We start from the raw sequence: 15,610 nt of genomic DNA, 5'->3' as shown, positions 1-15,610 counted from the left end.
CTATTGGATTGCCAAGTGTTTGGACCAAATAAATGGTTGGGCCTTTTAAGTAAGACCATGTGAAGGATTTGGGCCCAATTTAGAAAATTGGGCCATAGTTGGGCTTTAGTTGATTATCAGACTATTGGGCCTTTGGATTGGGCCTTGGGCTTGAATCAAGCTAAGTTAGGGGTAAAGTAATCTTTTACCCAAGAAAGGACTTATGGATATGTATTTGGGATCCAATTATTAATTGGGTTTATTTGGATGTTGACAGCTTGATGAGCTGTTAGCCAGCAACCCGTGATTTATTCGCGGGACTTCAGCAGTGCGAGGTGAGTTTCCTTCAGTAGGAACGAGTCTAAGGCACCAAGGCCGCCCGTATATGTGATATGTTAGTAGCTGAGTGTGGGCGGGGCCCGTATCTCATTATTATCAGAGTATAAATATCAGTTAGATTGTTGGATTGCTATACTTGTTGTCTCTGTGATACTAGTATGTGTTTGTTTATGTATGTGAGTGTGGGCGGGGCCCGTAACTCATTATTATTGGAGTGTGGGCGGGGCCCGAATCTCGTAGTATTATTGAGTATAGTTATGTGACTACTTGATATGAGTAGCTATACTTTTTGTCTATGTGATGCTTGTATGCTTGTTAGTAGTGGAGTGTGGGCGGGACCCGAATCTCCTAGACAACAGAGTGTGGGCGGGGCCCAAATCTCCTAGACAACAGAGTGTGGGCAGGGCCCGAATCTCCTAGGAAGCAGAGTGTGGGCGGGGTCCGAATCTCCTAGACAGCGGAGTGTGGGCGGGGCCCGAATCTCCTAGACCGCGGAGTGTGGGCGGGGCCCGAATCTCTTAGATAGTGGAGTGTGGGCGGGGCCTGAATCTCCATGAGAGTGGGCGGGGCCCGTATCTCCTAGTTGCATGATATGTGTATGGTATGTTTGCTTGGGGAGACTAACTAAGCTTCGTGCTTACAGTTTTCAGTTTTGGTTTCAGGTACTTCGGTTTTCAAAAGAGGAGCTCGGGATGATTGGAGTGCACACACCATTTATTCGTTCAGACTGGGATGTTTATACTCTGATGTATTTGACATTTGTTATGATATTTTGGGATACATTGTTCGTGATTTTTATATCAGGTTTGATGACTATGGTTTTATTATTAAATTAAAATGAAATTTTTAGAATGTATATTTGGGATGTTACAAGTTGGTATCAGAGCTTTGGTTTGAGAGATTCAAGCACACTCTCGGGTGTGTCTGGACTCAATTTGAGGACTTGGTATAAATTTTTTCAAAGGAAAATCATTTTTATAAAAAGAATTTAGAAAAGAGAAAAGAATTTGAAAAGACAAAAGAACTTTGAAAAGAGAAAAGGGTGTGGTGCATGCAATCAGTCGAGCTCAAGTAAGTACTCCCAAATTACCCATACAAGTTTATGTTATGTTTATCAGCTTGTGTGAACTGCATGCTAGTTTAGGACTAAGGATCTAGGAAGGATGCCTTATGTGCCTGTTATATGTATCTCAGCTTCATGAACTGCATGCTAGTACAGATTAGTCAGGGATAGCCTGAGAGAGATATGTTTGATTATGTTTACTCGATGCTTGAATGCTGCTTGCTTTGTGCTTTTAGGAGTTTTAGTTATCTTTTGCTAACTAGTAAGTGAATATGTTATGTTACATATTGCGAGGATTAAATAATTTTAGAAGGTTAGGTCTAGCTCTATTGCGCAACTCTTGTTTGAGTCCAACCGCTGTAGGGTAGGATCTCTCATTAGAAGAATTATCTAGTCTTAGTGATATGTAATAGTATTCACGAGCTAGTTAGGGGAAGGTAGCAGGGACTTCTTATGCAGCTGATAGCGGAGAGTGGATTGGTGATTACCATAGGGCAAGCCTAGGATGAGAGCAGCATAGAGCAGTAGCAGTAGAAGGGACTTGGTGGAGTCAAGGCAGTTCTTGAGGAAAGTACGGATAGATGTGGAAGGTAGTATGGGCCCGTACTACTGAAAGCAGAGGATCCGTACTCGAATCAAGGAAAGCCGAGATGAATCCAGGAAACCTGTAGTGTGTGAGATCCCTCGAGTTATGATGAGTATTATGATATGGTGATGGTGTATTACCGAGTATAGTGACGCTACGTGGTAGACCAGATGGCAGCTTTGGTACCGGCAAGGGATCAGGCTCAGACTCTGGAGCCGGACAACTTGATAGTTAGATGGGGGAGTTCATTCCATCTGAGAGTACGCACAATATCATTGACCAGACTCCTGTGATCTTCAGTGTGATCAAGGAGGGATTTTAGAGATTTGTGATGAGAGGATGAGTGCATTCTGCACTGAGATAGCAGCCAGGATAGGGATGCGTACGCTGATGATTTGGGATCTTAGAGCTTGAGAAGCTCCAGATTATCATGGGGCTAGAGACCCCATTGATAGCAACAGGTGATTGGCAGATGTCGCCAATATTTTTGTACCAGCCGTAGTCTCGAAAAGGGGACAAAGACCGACTTGCTTCCTGTTACCTGAAGGACATGGGCGTGATTAATGGGAAGAGGTTGGTAATGAGTTTAGTGATGATGTGGTCGATGCTATGTCATGAGATGACTTTTCGACCGGATTCCGGGCAGAGTTTGCCCAGGCGTTGAGGCGCAGCAGTTAGCGCTAGAGTTATTAGATCTCCGCCAGACTAGGGAGACTGTGGCCGAGATCACTGCCAAGTCTCAGGAGAGAGCTTAGTTGGTACCACAATAGGCAGCATATGAGGAAATGAAGAAGGTAAGACATCAGGACATACTGCAGAATGATAGCAGGGGGATCGTGAGTATCTCGGGGTGTGAGACCCTGAATGATATGACCTTTAGAACCCGAGAATGGGATATAGACTTGGAGCACGTTGGTAAGAGGGAATCAGATCAGTTGCTTATACTGAAGGGTCTCGGGAGGAGACCCAAGATTTAGGATCAGCTTAGAGAGGTCAGCAGGGCCAGATTCAGCACAACACGTGCGGGAAAATACACAATGAAGTCTTTCGTTTCAAGGGTTTGAGTAAGTATAACTATGGGTTATTCTCTGTCTGTGCTTGAACTATACTTTTCAAAAGAGTTCATATGCCAATTACATACCGATAATTATTAGCGGATAGCGAAATGTCATTTCCTTAATTATGGATTCGGGAAGTATTTAGCGGGTTCTTAGAAGTTGTGTGGTCTTTTGGATTAGCTAGTATTGAAATACTAGCAATGGTAAGCGTGGTTTCTAGCAGAATGGTCATGGGATGGTAAGAAGGATTGCAAATCATTATGGTATTGTGTGCTGTAAGATGTTAGTTGAGTCAAAGCGGGGGAGAATTGTCCAGGGATCCGAAAATAGGAGCAGTTTTGGAACTGGGATAAGTTTAGCATCATTGTCAGGAAGGAAGACAGTCCAAGCGACTCTATGGATTGAGGATAGTGTGAGTTGGAAGTTCGAAAAACTTGACAATAAAGAGATCGTGTTCTCGGAATGTTTGCTAGCAAGCCTTAGGGAATCAGGTTGGGGATTCCAGTTAGGACATGAGAACAGTTTGGGATAATAGGTCGTGTGTATGCTCGACGTTGGATGTGTTCGTATTAAGTAATCAACAATTGAATTAGTATGGAAAGTGATGTAAGACTACGGGACAGCTGTAGCATTCTTCAGGTGATCAGATAGTGTTAGAAGTGTTGTAAGTCTGCGGGCATAGCCGTAGCATTCACAAGTTCATTCAGATGAGTTAGGCCTGGGTGGGTCAGTTCGTAGGATGATGGGAAGGCCACCGAGTGACCGGGATCAGGTAAGGGGTAGGTCGAGCATCCAGATATGCTCGACAATGCTCGGTTGGGTTAGACCGAAAGGGGCAGGTCGAGCACCCAGATATGCTCGGCATTAGCCGGTGGAATCAGACCGAAGGGGAGGCCAGCACCCAGATATGCTTGGCAGTACTAGTGTCTTATGATGTTATACGCCAGTGATTTAATTTGGGTGGGACCCGAGGGCGAGGCCCGTATGATTATAGCTATGTAGGTGGGACCTGGCAGAGACCGTTGGGTCAAGGCATGGGATCGGGGATCCCAGGATTTATAGAGCCACAGTGATAAGATAGCTAGTAGCAACTATTGATAGATAAGGATTGCGTTCGAAAGTCGCAAGGGACGACTGTATGTGAGCCTTGATTCAGTAACCAGGTAGAAACTCGGTATTTCAGATGACTAGTGAACGAATTGGGACCAGGGAGGGCTCAGTAGGTTTTGGGAAGGCAGCCAGGGTGCGACATACTGTTTTAGGTAGCTCAGTGCCTCAGACAGATCAGTGTCTCAAGAAATAATGGTATTTTAGGATCTCAAGTACGGGCATAATAGAAGATTGTTTGGATTATGCTAATTAACCTACAGGGATACTTGGGTTTGTAATTCTATTTATAGTGGGAACCTCGAGTTATCAAAAGTTGAGTAGTCAATTGAGGGATGAGTGGACTGGGTTCAATGATATTGATTCAGTATGAACAGTCTATCAGGGAGTCAGACCATCTCGGGACAACAAATTTCAGACGGAGTAGATGTGATCATGTTGCGAGGAATTCGTTTACCCGTCGAGTTTGGGGTATGTGAAGATTAGTCACGGCTACCCTGGGAAGGCTAGGGTGTGTCCAGTATGGTGACCATGTCACTAGAGTGGTTGGGCGTGTAAGGAATGGTAAGGAATGATTTCGAGGACGAAATCAAATTTAAGTGGGGGGAGAGTTGTAACACCCTGTTTATTAAATAAATAAATAGATAAATTAATAAATGAATAGTAGCCCTAAAATCCATAATATTTAGCGGGTTTTTGGTTTCGGGGAGCCAAATGATATAATTTTGGATTTTGGGGGTTAAAAGTGTAAATTCATGATTGGTGTTGTAAATATTTATGAAGCCAAGGGCTGCATGGTAATTATTGGGACTTAATTTGAAGAGATTTTGGAGGCTAAGGGGCTGAATGGTAATATATGGACTGCAGTTGAAAATAATTTCTAGATGAGGGGTTGTTTGGTAATTATTTGGATTTATTATGAAAAGAATTATAGAAGGAAGGGCTAAAAGGGTAAATTATGGGGCTTAGTTTTAAGAAGAATTGGTAAGGAGGGACTATATGTGACAAAGTGAATGGAAGTTTGGAAGGAGCGGGCATAAACTGGAGCCATCCTTTCCCTCCCGTCAGATCACATAAACCCTAACCCTAAGGCGTACTTCAGCAGCCGCCACCTTTCCTTTGGAAGCCTTCTCAACGCCTCTGCAAGGAAAAGCTGTTCGCCGCTGCTGCAACACCGTTAAAGGTCGCCATGGCGACGTCTGCTGTCGGGAACACCGTGGGAGGCCGGAGAAACGCCGAGAACCGGGCGAAACGCACTGAACGTCGTTGGGCAGGCTGTGAACCACCGAAAACGTATGGTAAGTCCTCTGCAACCTACCTTTCTCTCTCTTCTCGTTCTTGTCCGTGAATGCGACGTCGGGAATCGCTGAAACTGCCATCGGTGGCCCTTGGGCCGTTGTTTTATTCTTTTCCGGTGACGCCTGCCACCTAGGCGGTGGTTGTATGGGTGTGTGTTCAAATGAATATGTTGGTTGATGTGCTCGTGGGGCTGTTTGTACGATCTTCGGCCGGAAATCCACCGCCACCACCGTGAGATGGTGGTTGCCATCGTGTTACCACCACCATCCATCGCATGATGGTGGCTGTGTGCGTGTGAGTTAGTATAGGAAGGTGTATGTTGTTTTTCCGGGTTGTTTTGATGAAGTTGAGTCAAGATTTTAAGCCACCACCATTGGAAACGGTGGCTGCCGCCGCCTGCCGCCGTGAGCCGCCGCCGACCACCACTGCCCGAGGTGGCAGTGGGTGGTGCCAGGCCTAGTGGAACCCCAACTGACCCAATTGCTTAATATTGGACTGGGCTGGTTTGTTATTGGGCTAGAAACCCTAATTAGGGTTTAGAAAACCCTAATTGTGAGTTTGTTGGTTTGGGCCTTTTGGGACCCGCGTTTGGACCAGTGGACTGAAGTTATTACCTATGCTGATTCCTTTGTATGAGGGCTTAGTGAAATAATGGACTTATTGGGTTATGTCCTTAATGGGTTAAGTGAGAACACTTAACCCTAATCATCATTTCATGTGAAAACCCTAATTTGTTGGGTTTGGAGTTGGGCCTCCTGTTGGGCCTAGATGTTTTAGGCTATTGATGGACCATCCAGGAACAAGTATAAGGACTAGAGTATTGGACTGGGCTACAGGATAAGGCCCATTGGACAGGATTGGGCCCAATTTGGAAAATTGGGCCATAGATGGGCCATAACTGGGCCTTGAAGATTATGAGGTATTGGACTATTGGATTGCCAAGTGTTTGGACCAAATAAATGGTTGGGCCTTTTAAGTAAGACCATGTGAAGGATTTGGGCCCAATTTAGAAAATTGGGCCATAGTTGGGCTTTAGTTGATTATCAGACTATTGGGCCTTTGGATTGGGCCTTGGGCTTGAATCAAGCTAAGTTAAGGGTAAAGTAGTCTTTTACCCAAGCAAGGACTTATGGATATGTATTTGGGATCCAATTATTAACTGGGTTTATTTGGATGTTGACAGCTTGATGATCTGTCAGCCAGCAGCCCAGAATTTATTCGCGGGACTTCGGCAGTGCGAGGTGAGATTCCTTCAGTAGGAACGGGTCTAAGGCACCAAGGCCACCCGTATATGTGATATGTTAGTAGCTGAGTGTAGGCGGGGCCCGTATCTCATTATTATCAGAGTATAAATATCAGTTAGATTGTTGGATTGCTATACTTGTTGTCTGTGTGATACTAGTATGTGTTTGTTTATGTATGTGAGTGTGGGCGGGGCCCGTAACTCATTATTATTCGAGTGTGGGCGGGGCCCGAATCTCCTAGTATTATTGAGTATAGTTATGTGGCTACTTGATATGAGTAGATATACTTGTTGTCTATGTGATGCTTGTATGCTTGTTAGTAGTGGAGTGTGGGCGGGGCCCGAATCTCCTAGACATCTGAGTGTGGGCGGGGCCCAAATCTCCTAGACAGCAGAGTATGGGCGGGGCCCGAATCTCCTAGACAATGGAGTGTGGGCGGGGCCCGAATCTCCTAGACAGCGGAGTGTGGACGGGGCCCGAATCTCCATGAGAGTGGGCGGGGCCCGTATCTCCTAGTTGCATGATATGTGTATGGTATGTGGTAGGTTGGAGAGACTCACTAAGCTTCGTGGTTACAGTTTTCAGTTTTGGTTTCAGGTACTTCAGTTTTCAAAAGAGGAGCTCGTGATGATTGGAGTGCACACACCATTTATTCGTTCATCCTGGGATGTTTATACTCTGATATATTTGACAATTGTTATGATATTTTGAGATACATTGTTCGTGATTTTTATATGAGGTTTGATGACTATGGTTTTATTATTAAGTTAAAATGAAATTTTTAGACTGTATTTTTTGGATGTTACACCGATGGTTGATTGGACCCATAGTATGTTGGCATTCTAACCCGATGGTTGATTGGGCCTGGGGTATTCCAACCCGATGGTTGATTGGACCCACTAATTGTATGATATGTGGTGAGACTAGACTGCTTTGTGCATCAGTCAATAGGCTTGGGATATTCCAACCCGATGGTTGATTGGACCCGACATGTTTAGTATTCCAACCCGATGGTTGATTGGACCAAACTGCTTATGATACGAGGGTATTCCATCCCGGGGATGACTGGACCTATCGTAGACATGTCTGGTATTCCAGCCCGAGGCTGATTGGGCCAGGCATGAGTGTTTGAGCATGTTTGTTCTTGTTATGTGTATTGTGTGGTGGTACTTTGGGGGAACTCACTAAGCTTTATGCTTACAGTTTTGGTTTATGGTTTCAGGTACTTCGGATGATCGCGGGAAGGCGAAGTCGTGACCGTATACATCTTCATGTTTTTGGATTTATGATTTTGGGAGACTCTGATTTTAAATAATGTTTTGACAACAATGGTTTTGTAACACTGCTATTAGTAAAAGGGTTGTTTTGAAAAGTTTTAAATTTGTTGAATTTTTGGGTTGTTACACAATCATGGCCCCATTGGGGCCCAGCCAATCCATCTCGATGATAACCTTCGATCCTCACAGAGGGATTGACATCAAATCAATAGAGTACCTCTCGTTTAACAGGTTCGGGACATACCCATAATGAATCCTCGAAGCACTCACAGAATGATCATCAACAATCTCGACCTCCAACGGGTAATCCAAAATATCAGAAGCATTACTAAACTTCTTGCTAAGAGCAAGAGATACAAAGGATCAGGTAGCTCCCGAATCAAACAATACATGAGCGGTCATACCATTGACCAAAAAGGTCCCTATACAAGATCAAATATAACATGAGAATAAATAAGGAAAGAAATAAAAGATATGAATAAGTCACGTACTAGTAGCCACATCTGGTGTCGCACGAGCCTCCTCATCTGTCAACTGAAATTCCCTGCTCCTAACAACAGGCGCCTCCGCGTTTCCCTGACGGCATCTGTGATCCTCAAGGTCGCTAGAGCGGGTGCTGCGACTGGTCCCATCGCTGCTAAAATCAGATAGTTGGCTTTCTTATGGCCCCTCTGCTTGCAATGGAAACAAATCAGGTTAGATACCTGGGTGGTGGTGGTGGCGGTGAAATCCCTGCTGAAGTGACCCATCCTGCCGCACTTGAAGCAACCAGAACCTGCATGCCCCATCGTGCGTCTTTCCATACTTTCCGCATCGACCCCGGTTCTGCTGGCCCCTCGACCTCGAGACAAAAACCTTGGGCTTCTTGCCCGAACCCTCAAAACTCTAAACCTGATCCGACTTCTTCTTCTTCTCCATCTCCAAGTTAATCTCCCTCTTTATGGATCACACCACCATATCATCCAGTGTCTTGCAACTGGATCTGCTCACAAACTGTCTGATATCGCTCCTCAACATCTCATGATATCTCGCATTCTTCATCTCCTCATCCGCCACATACTACGAAACCAATAACGCCATCTCTTGGAACATAACAATGATCTATGCCACCATCTCAGTAGTCTGGCAAAGGTCTTGAAACTCCCTCACCAACTGTTGTACCTTAATCACTGGTGCAAACTCAGCCGAAAACCTCGTAACAAAATCCTCTCAAGTTATCGACTCAACCGCCTCGCCTCCCAAGGCATGTCCAACCTCCTCCCACCAGTCTTGAGCTCTGTCTTTCAGAAGACAAGATGCAAGCCTGAACTTTTCCCCCTCGGGGAAACAACTAGTACGGAAGGCGTTCATGACATCTGCTAACCAACACATGCTCGCAATCGGGACCTTCTTCCTGAAGAACTCTGGAGCCGCACATGCCCGAAAATCACGGAAAGTCAAAGTGCGAGCTCCCATCATCGCCACCATATCAGAAATGAAAAGTGCCCAAGAACTCACCCAGAATCTCCATGATACCCTCCTTGATCGTACCGAAGATCACATGAGTCTGCTCAAGAATGCTACGGGTAATCTATGATGAAATGAACTCCCACATCTGATCGTCCATGATCCCAGCCCCAAAGCCCGAACCCGAACCATCACCAACACCAGAACCGACACCGGTACACATATCGATACCATAATTTCATCGAGTGACCACCATACTGAAAATAAACCATGCAAACCATCATAATATACTCTAAGAAACTACCAATACACAAATCTCCTTAGAATCCCCAGGTTCGTCCTTGTCTCGGGTAAAAATCATGTGCTTCCAGTAGTACGTGCCCAATACTACCTTTCACACCTGTCTGCACCTTCCTCAAGAGCCATCCTGATTCCTCTAAATCACCACACTAGAGCCATATACCAAGCCTATGCTAAACAACATACATATCCTAGGCTTTCCTAGGAATCCTCAACTCCCGCCTCTCACTATACTGAGAACCTCAATCAACACCGATGGTTGCCTTATGCATGCAAGTTATACATAAAATGGGATCACATAGACTGTCAAATAATGATTCCACTCTAAGTCCACAACCAAACAAGGAACGGGAAATGAGGCTAAATCGATCATTCTAGGGCTATAAGATCCTAATCGTATACAACTTTGAAAGCATACACTTAGCAATTAACTGAGCTGATATCAATTCCAAGTAATACATAATACCCAATTCTCCTAGGCTAATTGGCATCAAACAAATATTCTATCATATGATTCCTGAAGGTATCCTTAGCCCTAATCTAGCATGCAATTCACATATCAAATATACTAATCACAATACATGTATGGGTGTTTTGGGAAAACTTAATTGAGCTCGGTCGATTGCATGCACCACACCCCCTTTCTTTTATTGGAAAATCCTTTAATTTAAAACATTTCTATTTAAAAATATCTATCAAACCTTCAGTTTGATTTCAGACATACCCGAGAGTTTGCCCGAATCCCTCAAACCAAGGCTCTGATACCAACTTGTAACGTCCCAAAACCCAGAACCAAAAATTTTGTTTTTATTTTAAATAAAACATCAACCAAACATGTTTATCAAAACCATAAGGAAATCATAGTGTATCAGTAAACATCCAAAATACATCAGAGTCAATAAAGCGGAAAATCATGGTGTGTGCGATGCGATCATCCCGAGCTCTTCCCCTTCAAATCGGAAGTACTTGAAACATAAACTGAAAACCGTTATCACAAAGCTTACTGAGTTCCCTAAAATACCCCATACCATACATACAATGGGCCTTGCCCAACAACCATCGGGTCCCACCCGGTATACATACAAACACATACAACACATGCATGAGTCACACATACAGCTAACATAAAAATAACAATAATCCATGGGCCGACATTGGTGCCTTCGACCCATTAAGAATTGTGAAGAGACTTACCTCTCAGTCTAAACAAATAGCTGAATAGGTCTCGGCTCCGAATATAAGCTCTACCCGTCACTTATTCATCAAATAGTGACCAATCTCAAATACAACTCAAAATACCTAAAATACCCTTAGGAGAAACTTGGTTAAAACCATGGTCAAAGTAAAAAAAAGTCCAAAAGTCAACAGAGTCAACTCAGCTTGAGAGCGCATAGCGTCCAGAACGGACGTATGGCGTTCCTGAGGAACGCATAGCGTTCTCTAGATGTTCCTTTTTTCTTCCATTAAGAGCTTAATCCTTAAGATCTTTTGCTCAAATTCTAGATCTATCCCTAAACTAACGTCCTTAATCATAAAGTTTCCAAATTTATGGTCTTGCATGGCCATTAAGTGCCTAAACACAAAAATCCTAACTACTTAACCCATTAATACCTTATAACTCATGCATGGAAGGAAACTATCTGTGACATCCCCATTTTCACGGCCAGAAAAGACCGATTTTGTTTATGCTTTATAAAAATCAGAGTACCTCTTTTAATAAAAATGTTGCGGAATTTGTTCCCAGAAAAAAACATGATAAGTACGTTATCAAAGCATTTTCGAAGAAATGCATTTTCATTCATTTTAAAACATTTGGGATGTCATCGTCAATACAGAAACATAAGCATAAACAGAACTTACATTCATTATCACTAGTGGTCTACATCTCTTTAATCTCTCAGTGTAGTGCAACTTTATATCGACACCTGTGATACAAATAAACCGAGTGGGTCAGTTTGGGAAACCTGGTGAGTACATAGGGTTTTCAACCCACAATAATATAATTATTATGTTTAATCATCAAACAATTAAACCTATTACCCATCCCCATTATCTTCTTTATTCTTAAGGATTACCCTAAGAATCGGTTATCCTTCATTCATTCATTCCTAAGGTTTTATCCTAGGGAATATGCGCGAAGTCCATTACTGCTAATGTCATCTATTTGGCAAAACTGCCAATATTATCCTTTAGGCGCAGCTGCCAGGATTGTGTTGTTCTCAACTAGGCGCAGCTGCCAATATCATCTATTAGGCACAACTGCCAGGATTATGATGTTCTCTATTAAGCACACCTGCCGATATATATCCTATAGACGCATCTGCTAGGATGTTTAGTGTACATCGCGTTTCAAAATCATCTACAGGTTGTGGTGTATCTAACAATATTCATTTATATCATCTTTCATACCTCATCATTTATCTACCCATGTTCTACCCAACATTTTTGTAGATATAAAACACATCTATAACTTTAGATTTGGAGAAAAAAAGTTCAGATTTGAAAACAAAATACATCTACTGTCCAGATCTGAAGAAAAAGGTTCAGATCTGTAAACAAAGTACATCTACAGCCTAGATCTGAAGAAAAAGGTTCAGATCTGTAAACAAAGTACATCTACAGCCTAGATCTGAAGAAAAAGATTCAAATCTATAAACAAAGTACATCTACAGGCTAGATCTGAAGAAAAAAGTTCAGATCTGTAAACAAAGTACATCTACAGCCTAGATCTGAAGAAAAAAGTTCAGATCTGTAAAGAAAGAAGTTTGATCTTTCATCCAACATAGATCTCAAAGTATAAAATACATATACAACTTAGATCTTAAAAACAAAGAAGTTTAAATCTTTCATCTAGCACGGATCTCAAGTAGATATGCACACATAACACGTAATTTATATAAAATACTTCATATCTATGTGTAAGATGAAAGTAACTATGCACTCACTTGATACGGAGTGATTTGGACAGCACCTCGCTTCTAAAAATAACAGTTTTTGACGAAACCAGGAAGTTTGCTTGAAAACCAGGCTCCGCGCGGGCAGAGTTTAAAACCGAAAAACTCTTTTTCTTGGAGCCTTCGGGATCTCCGGGGCTTCCTTCGGGGGCTAGGGGGTTTTCCTAGGCTTTAGGGAGGTAGTGAGAGAAAGTAGAGAGAGAAGGGAGTGGTAAATTGGTGAAGAAATATGGCAGCCCTCGACCTCTTTTTATAGCTGAGGCCTCGGACGTACGCTGGGCATACCGAAGCCCTACGTTGGGCGTAATGCTTGCACCGTACACACGTGGCGAGACTTCGGTGGGGCGACGTGGCTTGTTGTGGGCTGAGGAAAAAGTCAATACGCGGGGCGTAGTGCGAACGCTGAGCGTCCGAAGGTACGCTGGGCGTACCCCTTCACACAGCCTTCGTGATTTCCCACTCCAACTTCAAAAATTCATATCTTTCAAGTACGAGCTCTGTTTTTGACGTTCTTTATATCGACGCGTAGGCAGGAACGTAGTCTACAACATTTGTTTAGACTCCGTCGGCTAGTTTTGACTTTATTTTAAAAGTTATATTTTTAACAGGCCGGGACAGGATTGGTCCGTTAAAAATCCATAACTTCTTCATCCGACGTCCGTTTTCGCCTGTCTTTATATCGTTACGCTACTATTAACTAAATCTTCGTTTCTCGTTTAGGTTATGTCGGCTAAAAATCGCTCGATCTAATATTCAAACTTCGGGCTGCATCCCGCTAAGCCGAAACTTAGAAAAATCATAACTTCCTCATACGAAGTCAGATTTGGGTGTTCTTTTTATGCACGCTCTCGGTTTAACGTTTTCTACGACTTTCGTTTAGATCGCTAAGGATAAAATTCGCTCTATCGTAAATTCACTATTTACGTCTCCTGGTGTCGTGCAGGTTCCCTCGCGAAACTTCGACGGGTCATAATTTCTTCGTTATAACTCGAATTTCGGCGTTCTTTAACTCCCCGAAATCCTTGTTTCGACCACTACAACTTTCTTCATAGATATCGGGTTTATCTAACATTTTTATTTTGACGCTTATTTTTATCCTTTATTTATTATGTTATTATAGACAAGTAATAAGCACACAAAAGCACATAATTCACATAATAATCAAGTAATTCGTCTTTATTACTTGAAAATGGGTTACAATAGTTGACCTAGACTATTACATCATCTACTAATGCTTATCCCCAAAACACGGACGTTACAATTCTCTCCCCCTTAGGATGATTCCGTCCCGGAATCATGCGTCAGCAAATAGATGCGGATAGCGACTCATCATGTCACTTTCTGTTTCCCAAGTGAGATTCGGCCCATTAGTATGTTTCCAACGGACTAGCACTAAGTCGACCATCTTGCGTCGTAACTTCTTAGTCTTACTGTAAACGATTGCCTTGGGCTCTTCGATTAGCCTCTTATTCTCATCCATCCTTAACTCTGAGATTGGAATTATGTCGGGAACTTCTCCCGTGAATTTCCTCAAATAACACACATGGAAGGTGTTATGAATACCGTCTAGTTCTTTGGGTAATTCGAGCTTGTAAGCTTGGTTCCCAATCTTCTGAAGAACTTTGAACGGTCCAATAAACCTTGGACTCAACTTTCCTCGTTTCCCAAATCTTATAAGTCCCTTCCACGGTGAGACTTTAAGCAAAACCGAATCCCCAACTTCAAAAGTCATCGGTCGTATTTTCTTGTCAGCATAGCTCTTCTGACGATCCTGAGCTGCTAACATCCTTTCCCTAATCACTTTCAGCTTTTCAGCAGTCTGATGGACTATCTCGGGGCCCTTAACTGCTTTTCTCCGGCTTCAAGACAACAAGACGGCGTACGACACTTTTGTCCATATAAGGCTTGATAAGGTGCCATCTTGATGCTCGAATGGTAACTGTTGTTGTAGGAAAATTCTACCAGAGGTAAGTGTTCATCCCAGTTACCTTGGAACTCTAGGGTACACGCTCTTAGCATATCCTCCAACGTCTGAATCGTTCTTTCGCTCTGACCATCGGTTTGCGGATGATAAGCTGTACTTAAACACAATTTTGTACCCAATTCCTCTTGTAGGCTCCTCCAGAATCTTGACGTGAAACGACTATCACGATCCGATACAATCGTAAGAGGATCACCGTGAAGTCTTACTGCCTCTTTCATGTAAGCATTTGCGAGCTTATCCATATACCACTTCTCGTTGGCTGCTATGAAGTGTGCACTCTTAGTGAAACGATCCACGACCACCCAAATCATGTCGTGACCGTTCTTCGTCCTGGGCAGTTTAGTCACAAAATCCATGGTGATGTCTTCCCATTTACCCATGGGAACAGGTAAGGGTTCTAAACTCCCATATGGTTTTTGATGTTGTACCTTAACTCTTGCACATGTCACACACTCGACCACATACTTTTCAACATCGAGCTTCATCGTCGGCCACCGGTAGTAGGGTTTCAGATCCTTATACATTTTTGTGCTGCCGGGATGAATCGAGTACATGGTCTTGTGAGCTTCTTCCATCAGAAGATCTCTTATTCCTCCCGTTTTAGGTACCCAAATCCTATCTTGGAATACCTTTAATCCTTGATTGTTTGTACCAAACACCAGCGTTTTGCCCAAACGCTCTTCCTTTCGGTCATTTTTCTCTGAAGCTTCTTCCTGAGCTTTCTTGATGTTCCCCACGATCGTTGTGACAACCTCTATTGATTGTTTCGATTATTTTTCACTTCAATCTTCTGGCTTAAGTCAGATGCTACATCAAACTTGGTTATATGAACCACGTAACATACTCATCCTATTCGGACTCAATTGATATGACCACTATGGTCGGAATAACAATCATCTTCTTAGTCATTACCGAAACGATGGTAGCGATGGACACGAACAAAACAGAATCATTTACTAGCTTCTTGCTAACCT

The sequence above is a fragment of the Lactuca virosa genome, chromosome 6 (genome assembly GCF_052849685.1).
Source record: "Lactuca virosa cultivar CGN04683 chromosome 6, Lactuca_virosa_CGN04683_v6, whole genome shotgun sequence".
NCBI classification, from domain to species: Eukaryota; Viridiplantae; Streptophyta; class Magnoliopsida; order Asterales; family Asteraceae; genus Lactuca; species Lactuca virosa.
Note: the sequence above shows the minus strand (reverse complement) of the source record.